Below are 10,302 nucleotides of genomic sequence, written 5' to 3'. Positions count from 1 at the left end.
GCTGGGCTCTGCTCGGTTCGGCTCGGCTCTGCCCGGCTGGGCTCTGCCCGGCTCGGCGCGGCGCTTGCGCGGCCGCGGAGGCGGGCCCGGCGTGGGGTGGGCAAGGGGGCGCAGCCGCCGGCACCAGGAGAGCTGCGGGGGGAACCGTGAGCCCCGGGGCCAGCCTGGCTGTCGGGGGTGGGGCTGAGCTTGTGGGTGTGGAACAGGAGCTCGGGGCACCGGGCATCCTTTGGGTGACAAGTCCCTCATCCCTGCGATTGTGCTCCTGCTTGGCCCGGGCTGGGAATGCTCCCAGACGTGCTCCTGGCCCTGTGTGACAATTGCAGGGCAGCGTTTTTAATTGTTGGCTTTTAGAAGCATTACATAAGTAAATGATTTTTTGAAATAGATGGTAGGTTTGAAACAACTGAGCCGAAAGCATGGAGAACACAAGGAGGTCAGGCATGTCCACCTCCTTGCAGGATCCTTCAGTCCTTGTCTATACATACCATGACATTGCTCTGAGCTGGGTGGTAGCCACACGTGTCTCCTTGTGCATGGGGATAGCTTCCCACAGAGCCGGTGGAAGGTGGCTGCTCCTTCTGTAGCTGCTCTCATGCCAATGACCATGCTAATAACTCGTGTAGAAAAGGCTTGGGGCTTTCTCATGGCTGTGTGTATGGCAGTGACCCTCTCTGCCTTGTCATCATCTTTTGCATAACTGTGGGGACGGCTGTGACCTTCTTCCTCGTGGCCATGTCTGTGGACCTCACAGTGGCAGTGACCTTCCTCATGAGGGTGGCATCCTTTTTGCTTCACACATTCAGAACAGCTGAAGCAAAAAGGGAAAGTATTAGAGCGGAGAGTATCCTATAACTCCCACTAATCCTCTAGCTGCTTAGAGTAAGCCGTTCCTGCCTTAATGACTTAAATGCCCGAGGCAGTTTAAAGAACAAAAAGCTTTTCCTAATGCCAGGGCGGATGACTCTCTCCCACCAAGGGCCGACACCTCTCCAAACCCAGCAGGAGGGAGTTTCGAGGACAGGATGCGGGCAGTGCTGCTGGCCCAGCGTGGTGCTCCCAGCTGGCTGTGCTGCAGGGAACCAGCCTGCTGTTGTGAGCCTTAGCCACAGAAATGTCACTTGCCTGGTAGGATCAGATCCACTGCGAGGAGCAGCTCCAGAGCAGCTCGTATTGTGTGGCCCAGCAGGAAAGACTGAAACCTGGTATCTGCTGAAAAGATTGGCTGGTATTAATGTGGTGACAAGAACATGGGTGACATTTCCTTTTCATTCTTCCCGATGCTAAATAATAATTCTTGCAACAGCAATGATAATAATAGAGCCATGTGAGCTGCAAGGATGGTGGGAATCAGCTGGATTACAAACATCCTACCGCTTCTGACAGACAGGCACATCTTACAGCTTTAGTTTGGCTCAGCCCGAGGTGTGAACTCCTTGTCTGGTAAGTGGGGGTGATCACGCTTCCTCACTCCCACAGCTTGGCAAGTTTCCTCTGTACTGCTGCAAGGTATTCAACACATGGATTAATTATTTTTCATTGCCCTTAGCCAGGGGCTACAGCAGGGCTTGTGCTCCCAGCTGGCTGCAAAGCGCTGCCCGAGGCAGGCAGTGGCGCTGCCCGTGTCCCCCCTGGGGCTGCTGCTGCATGGCCAGGGCTGGGAGGGACCGGCTGTGGTGGCCAAATCCGGGAATCCAGGAGTCCCTTACTTCAAAACCTGCTTGGCTCTCGCCCCTACAGTGCAGCAGAGAAGGAGCTGCCTCTCTCAAGGAAGCTGATGCTCTCCTTAATGCATTGTGTCATTTGGCAATATTGCCACTCTGTAACCTCCCTGTGCTTGGCCAGTTTGAGACTCAGTGTCATTCTAGGCGAGGCATATGCTGATCCCAGGATTTCCTCTTCTTACAGAAACAACCTAAGGGTGAACAGGAAGGACAAGTAAATGGGGTTTCCAAGCTGTTTCAGGAACATAAATATTTCCAACAAGATGATTCCATCAAGATGAGAACATCATCCAGAGGAACTCCTCCTTTCACAGTGCCTGGCAAACCACGATGGGTAAGTCAGCAGGATGGAGGCCAAGTGGTCCGGAGCAGTTTGTTTGGATTGGGATGCATCCCTGCCTCTCCTTCTGCAGGCAATGCCACCCTTCATCTCAGAGAAACCATGCTCAAAGCTGACAGCTTGCAGTGGTGACACCACCGTGATGTTTTGCACAGTGCAAAAACACTCATGTCATGTGTTTTGTAGACACCCAAGCCCTTGAAGTCATCATGGCCAAAGCAAGGCTGGGGATCATTGCACAGCTGCCTTGGATTGCAGCAGACTGCTGGTTTCCAGGCAATGTGCAGTGGCTCATGGACCTGCAGCCAGCTTATGAACCCTGGTTTGTCACTGCTCACTGGAGCAATGAAATAGCCAGGGTATTTCTGCTGCTCGAAGCCAGTAACAGTGTGACAGACACCTCCTGTGCTGGAAGATTTCCATGGGTACAGCAACAGTCCTGGCTGCTCCTGCTGCATAAACCTCCCATTGTCTCAGCCACTGAAATTGCTTCCTTAGCCAGAGAACAGCTCTCTGGTGGGGGCACCACTACGTCAGCCAGCTGAGCCCTAGTCACTTCACTGGGCAGAGCTTATTTTACAGGTGAATGTAGCTGCCCATCTTCAGAACCTTCAGGAGGGGTTAATTTAGAGATATAAAGTGCTTTAGTCATGGTTTCAGTGCCGGGACCTGAATCAGAGATGTCTGAACATTTACATTTTACACCAAAACCATTGGTGCTGGGTTACTGAAGAGAAGGGCCCAGATGGATGCTGGGTTTCTGTACAGAACCAGTTTGATTTGCTGCCATCCCAGCAGCACGGCACAAGCAATGTCATTGTGCACAGGAGGATGTGTGTCTCTGCAGATGTTTGCACTCCACAGAGCCCACCTTTTTCCTCCTTGCTATGTCCATGGTCCGTGATGGCCTTTTTCTGATTCGTAGGTGCAACAAAATTTTGAGTTTTTAGGAGTATAACTACCTAAAAGAATAAGATTTAGCACCTGTTTTTTCAGTGCCATTTGTGACCACTCTGTACTGCGATTGGTTTGGAGGAGCTACCTTCCAAAATTTGTGCAGTTGTCTGTCTTGATAAGAAGCATCCTTGCCAGCACACGCCATTTTAAGGCAGGTTGAAAGGGGCTCAGGAATCAGGCTCACAGGCAGTTTTTGATTGTCAGTCATTATTTCTGCCCAGGGTGTGTGCTGGAGCATGGCCCACATGCTGCACAGAAAGGAGAGATCCATGCAGGGTACTTCTCTCTTTCTCCTCCTGCAGTGCTGGAAACCTCTGCATAGTTGTTGACTCAATACCAGGGCTGAGAAGGTTGCAGGCATATGGCAGTTATGTTTCTGGGCACCAGTACATTGCAAACTGAAGCAAATAAGAGATGTGCTGAATTTGCAGTGTGTTTGAAGGGGCAGGAGGCCCATGGAGACCCAATTCAGCTTTGTCTTGGCAGGGGAAGTCTCACTGTAGCAATACTGTCCCATTTTCCCTGGTGCTGCGTGCTGGGAGCGAAGCCACATTCGCTCTGAAGCTGCCCATATGTTCACACCACTTCCAAGCGTGACTGACACTGAGCCAGTTCCCTCTGAGCATCCTGAGATATCCCAGACTAATTCATCCCTTGCACATAAATATTCTTCCTATGAGGATTTGGGACATAAATTCTCAGCCTGGAGAAGGCCAGAGAAGGTGCTGGGATATGTGACTAACTGTGCTGTTAAAATACCTTCACAGCCTAAACAAGGTCCAAATGACACCAGTGCCAGTGAGTCAGCATTATCCAGAGATGGCCCAGTTGACATTTTGGAGAGGAAATTGGCCCAAATGGCTTTTTCAGGAGAATCAGAGCCTTGGGGGGATGAAAATCAGTTCTTTTAGCTCAAGAGCAGTTAAATGAGTGGAGTGGAAATCTTACACTTCTCATGTTGTTGAAATGTTTCTGCTTTTTCTTTTTTTTTATTTTTTTTTTATTTTTTTTTGTTAGAAACTGAGCTTCAGAAATGCTCCAAGTATTTAATCTGGTGCTTCCAGAAAAAGGTATCTTTATGTGTTTGTTCCAAACCTTTCTCATCAAAAGGTTTCAATAGCAATGGGGCAGAGTGTTTTTAATCAATTGCTTCTGAAGGTACTGAAAGGAACAAAAATATTCCAGGGAGAAAGGAAATGGAACATTTTTTTACAAACCCAATTCTAAACCCTGTATTGTAACCCACCCTAATCCCATGTGTTTAGACTGCACAGTGTCCCCAAGCCCGAGCAATACCTCAGCCTTGCTGCAGAGATCAAATCAGAAGGGCCAACAAAATATCCACATTCCCAAAGGAGAATCACCTGGCTCAGGAGCTCACTCAGGGTTCATCCATCATCATAATGGATGCCCAGAGAATGGTATCACTATCACCCTCTTGATTTATGATTTCCATCCTGTTGGAGCAGGAATTATTTTCACTTTCAGAAGTTTTCTGCCACTTGAGTGAAGCACTCAGCAGCCAGGCACAGCCTAGCAAGTCTGTAAGAGCTTCATGTGATGCCTAAGATTTTTAACTTTTTATATTTTTCATGTATTTGTAGCTTTGTAGACTACTAAAGCATGTCTATAGCTTCTAGTATTTTTCCTATCCTTCTTCCCTACATTAAGAACAATAAGATAACTTTATAAACCTAAATATCATGTAGTCTTATTTCAAGAAGAGAACCAACTACAAGGATGTTCTGTTTTCCAACCAGAATCTGGACTAGATATAAAAAAGTGAGGCAAAAGAAAGCTCTGGACTGCTTTCTGTGGGCACCCCAGGAATTATTACCTAACCTTTTAATTGGACAGTATATGATAAGTATACTAATTGACTAGCCTTATAAAAGTTGTAGAATTACTATACCATGTGTGATTTTTGCCATATCGTGTATTTGAAAGTTTTCAAGTAAAAGTTTGCTTTTATATTCTCTCTAACATTGTTGAAAAGATCTATTCTATTTTCCAGGCATCACATGCACCTCCACCCCCTTCCTTTTACCCAAGTACTAATTATTGTTGAACTAGTCCTTTATTATTTAATTGCCACCTTGACTCCCCTTTTCATCTCCTCCCTTCCCAGGTGCCTCTGAGCCTCATGCAGGCTGGTCCTTCCTGTGTTTGTCCTCCCAATCAGCTGCACACCTTGACCCTCCACACAAGAAAAGCCAGTCTTCCTGCTGAGCCCAGTCAGAATCCATGCAACATCCCTGTGAAGTGGAGCCCATGGAGAGTCTTCAGTCCAGTTCAGACCCTGGAGCCAAGGTTGGTCTCTGGAGCTTGCTTTTGAGTTCTGCTGGCAAAGGGAAATGAGATGATTTGTTAGGCTTTAATGGAGTTTGGCTAGGATGAGAGGCACCGAATTTGCCACTTTCTTCTTCTTGCATTAGACTCAAAGTGGGTCAGTACCATTTGTGTAGCCCCAAAGCAACCATACGTGGAATAATTTTGACTTTTTGGAGTTCACAAATGGCATGTGACCATGTCAAGGGCAAGCTGGCTCCTGGCTGCTCATTTGCAGCTTGTGAGCCCAGGCCAATGGGCTGTCTGTGTCCTCCTAGATCTGGGCTGAAGCCATGGGCTGGAATGGGGAACCTCCCTGGGCCCCTGCTGATGACAGGGCAAACAAGTTGCTGTCTGCAGCATTCCATGCTTTCCCCAAAGACTACATTTCCATAAAAGATGAAAAAACCGGCCCAACTGGCTGTCCCAGCCACTTTTCACAGCCTCACACCCTTCCAAGGCTGAATCCTGTGTCCTACATCTGAAGGCTGAGCAGTGAACAAGGTCAGCAAACCTGTATTTGTCCCTGCTGAGTGTGTCTGCAAGTGGGAAAAACTAAGTAGACAGATTGGTTTTTCATTTGCTCAGCCTATGACCACTTCTTACACTGGAATGACAAGTTTTCAGGAGCAGAAAATATTGGGAGAGCTGACAAGATTAAAGGTTTTTCAAGGTGGCATTAAACATGGGTATGCACAGGACTTGAGGCAGGACTCTGCAGGCTGGGATGATGCACAGGGAAGGGGAAAAGAGGGGATGTCTTGTTCCAAATGGGAAGAGGGCTACTCTGCACATCCTGAGATGTTTCTTTGCTGTGCCATGACTGGTATCCCTTTGGGAAGTACCAACAGGCAGCTATGATCCTTACTGCTTTTAAGCAGGACCAAGCTGCCATTACATCCTTTAACTGTCTTTTGTAGTTTTAATTTTAATTGTATATTGATCCATTTAAAAACAAATGTCTCAGCAGTCCTTTGATCCCCATGAGTCTCTCCAGCTAAAGCCCATTTAAGGGTCCTGCCTGGTCCCTTCTCCCAGTCAAAGGAAGATGCTGACCTTTCTCCTCACCAGAGGAAACACCTCAACCCCTTTTTTTTATCCTGCAGTGCAGCTGCTTGAAGGACCAGAGCTGGGGGAGACAAGAGGAATTCCCTTATTATGGACAAGTTGGCTCTGTGTTTGGCAGGAAGTATGCCTCCAGGCCTCTAGGAACTCTTCTTTGATACAGTGTTCCCTTCCCTCCCTCTATCCAAGGCCTGGAGAAGGATTGCTAGTTCAGCTCAGGTGCCTCGGGCGGCACATCGCTGCACACAGCCGTGCCTTCATACTCGGCCCTGTGCCTTATCTGCAGTCCTGACACATAATATAAAAACAGGCTCCCACGGCAGCCAGGCTTCAGCTCCTTCAGTGGGCTTTTGGCAGCTGCCTCCCAGATCCTCCCAGCAGTTCCCGAGTGCCATCTGTTGACTCGATAGCGGTCATGCAAAAAATGGAGGGGAGCCAGGATAAGGCTGGGTGAAGTGCACTTGGGAAAAGTAGCAGCATGGGACTGAGTGGCTCTGGAGGAGTTTCACAGAGGGCAAAAGGAAAAGGAGGGAGGGCTCCAAACCAAAGCAGTTCGTGGTGGTGGAAGGGCTGATGAAGGGATGCCAGGAATACTTCTTGGGGCAGGCAAGTTTACATTTTTTGAAGAATCAGATTCTTTCCTTCAGTCTTTGTGTGAGGCAGAGAGACAGAGTCTTACCAATACAATATGGGGCAAAACTATGTGCCAGCTGCTGAGTGCTGTCCTGGAGCAGAGATATGGCAGGCTCCTTTCAGGGATGGTTCTTTGTGCCAAAACCAAAAGCCCTTGCAGCACACAATTAGAGAAAGGGACTGTTTTAATGTCACATGCACAAAATGGAGAGGTCATTGCCCTGCTTTCCTTCCTTGGCCCAGAAAAGACTCCAGCAAACTTTGCCCAGAATGGAGAGCGAGGGCTCCAAGTAGGCAGCTGGAGGCTGTGCTTAAGGACAGTCAGCTGAGCCCCTGTGCAGCACAGCCACAGCAGGGAAATGCAGCAAAACCCCCTTTATATCCTCTTGATTCCTCCAGCTTCCACGCCTTCCTGAAGGAAGCTGCTGTCCACCCCCCGTGCTGCTCCTTCAGGGGCAGCCCAAGGTTAACAAGAGCTGTCAGATCCATGAAGCCACAAAGCCAACCTGAGTACACTCCATGTGCCCACTGTGCTGAGCAGTTCTAGAGATGGCACCAGCCAGAACACAAGAGAGCCCAGAATTAGACCATCCCACCAATGAAAGGTCTGGGATTTTGAAGAATAAAGAGATTAACTCTAGGTGTGGTGTACAAATTGCTGAGTGAGTAAGGAGGCTGGTTTCTCCAGATGTCCCTCCTGTTGCACATGGATGGATGCAGGATACACTCGCTGTCTGAAGTACTCTGTCAAGCTGCTGCATGTGGGAGTCACTGCCATCAACAGCCAGAGAGAGCAGGATTGGTGTCCTGCAGCCACCCAGGTGGGGGGATTGGTGTGAACAGGATTCAGTGTGTCCTTAAGTCTTGCAGGACTCCCAAAATGTCATGCATACATCACACCCCACTCACAAAAGCAGGAGATTAGGAACCTTCTCTGGCTTCTTTTGTTCCCAAAAGCAAACCTCTGGGTATTGGAATCCCTGGTGCCTGGGTGATGGTCTAGAAGGATTGCCCTAGCTTCATGTAGGCACAGACCACATGGGAAAGCAGTGCCAGTTTTGGGATTGACACTGCACTTTAGAGAAAATCAGGGGTTTTGACAGGGGTTTTTTACTGGGTACAGCTGTGGTGTTACTGCAGCCCTTCCTGGCCGCAGAGCTGGGAATAATTAAATGTACATGCATATTCATAACCCCATAAGTCTTGGCACATTTATAGGGTTCTGTTTTCTTCTCTGACTGTCCCATATAGGCACAAACAGGTCCCCAAACCAGCCTGTTTTGCCCCACTGCTGCAGCTGCAGATGCTGCTCCCTTGGCTGGGCCCTTTTGCCCCTGGGTTTCTGTGTCTGCAGTGTTCACTGAGGATTCCCATTGATCTCAGATGATGATGCACAAGTAGGTGCTTGTCATTTGTGCCACTCAGACATGGTAAAGGACAGCTGAGACATGTCATCTCTTTGTATTGAGGTCAGGAGCAGCCGACACTGCCCTGGAGGGAAATGCAGCTCTCCAGCGACATCAGCAAAGGCAAAGGTGTTTTAGGGATCTTCACCCCTGTTCCTGGCACTGCTCATTGCTGGAAGAGCTTGGCCACACTGCCAGGAATGGCAGGGACATAGGATGCTGTGAGGTCTGGAAAACTTTGGAGCTCCTTGGGAGCACTTGGCTTAAGCCTTGATAATTTGAGCACGACATGGGCAGCACAATGGACCCAGCTGCACATGGTATTCACTCTGCACTGCACACAGAACCTGGCCTTGGAGTTTGGGCTTATGGATTCTGCTTTAACCTGGACCTCAGCATCAACATAGTGTGCAGTCTCCTTGAAGCCAGAGATATGACCACGACACAAACAGGATAATGCACCAGTGCTGAACAAAATGTTCCCATGAACACTCCCTGACTCAACCCAGTCCCTGGGTGACCTTGTCCCTATGGCCACCAGCCCAGATGAAAATGGGATATCACTCCACCCTCACAAGAGAGTATGCCAGCTTGGAAAACCAAGGCAGTGCCATTCCACAGTTCCCCTGTATTCCCAGGCCAAGGTAAAGCTCTACATGACTCTGCATCTCCTGCACAGCTGTGTCCACCACAAACCTCTTGACAATGGCTTGGGCTCTAGCAAAGCTCTTGTGTCTTTTTCCCAATTTTCTGTCTACCTCTGAGTCTTCATTTCCTTCATTGAGCCTGAATCCAGAAGGACTGCCTTGGAAATGGTTTCAATTTCCTTTCATCATTGAGTAGCTACTAATTAATATAGGTCAGTCTGTCCCTCCAAGAGCTTTTACTAAGCTGTGCTTCCAGCTCCTTAGTGCTTTAGCGGTGATGTCCAACAACCCAGGTCACACGCAGAGAAGGGACCAGCTTCTGAGCTCTGCAAAGTCTTTGCCAGGTTTCCATTAAACCACTCCAGGTTTCAGGTCACACTCCTTGGATTTTGCGTGGAGTTGACCTGCTCAAAGGTCTTAGAGTGGATAGTGTGCAGCAGTGGACCAGCTTGGTTTTTTTAATATATGAACGTAGCAGGGCCCACATTAAAGTTGGGCTGTGCATCAGTCCTTGGGCAGCAAAACATTCCCTGTTGTTCTTCCATCTCCTGTTTGCCTCACACTCCATCTGTATCCTTTGGGACAGAGGGAGAGGGCAGCCAGTCTGTGCTGAGGAAGAGTGTAGCACATGACCAGGACATGTGGCTGAGGCTGGTTCAGCCTGGAGGAGATTCATTGGGGTCCTCAGCTTCCTCACAAGGGGCAGCAGTGGGGGCAGCTCTGTTCTCTGATCTCTGAACTCTGAACTCTGATCTCTGTGACCAGGAACAGAAGCTGAGGGAACAGCTGGAGATGTGTCATGGGAGGGTTAGGCAAGATACCAGGAAAAGGTTCTTTCTTCCAGAGGGTGGTCAGGCACTGAGCAGGCTCCTCAGGGAATGGTCATGGCCCCAAAGCTGCCAGAGCTCAAGGAGGGTTTGAACAACACTCTCAGGCACCGGGTGGGATTGTTGTGGTGTTTGGGCAGGGGCAGGAGTTGGGCTGGACGATTTGTGGATCCCTTCCAACACAGGATATTCTATAGTGAGGTAAGGGTTCATGTGGTGACCCAAGATGCAGCAGCTGAATGCTGTTCCCTCAAAGCCCTGCTGCTACTTTTGACTCCTCTGAGGGTTATTTTGGCAGCTTTCAGACAGGGACTTACAGGAGTCCCTCTGCTTTGGCTGTGTGCTTCCTGCTAGTCCTGCTGCCAGCTGGTGATG

Source organism: Parus major, chromosome 5, assembly GCF_001522545.3.
Source record: "Parus major isolate Abel chromosome 5, Parus_major1.1, whole genome shotgun sequence".
In the NCBI taxonomy this organism is placed as follows: domain Eukaryota; kingdom Metazoa; phylum Chordata; class Aves; order Passeriformes; family Paridae; genus Parus; species Parus major.
Note: the sequence above shows the minus strand (reverse complement) of the source record.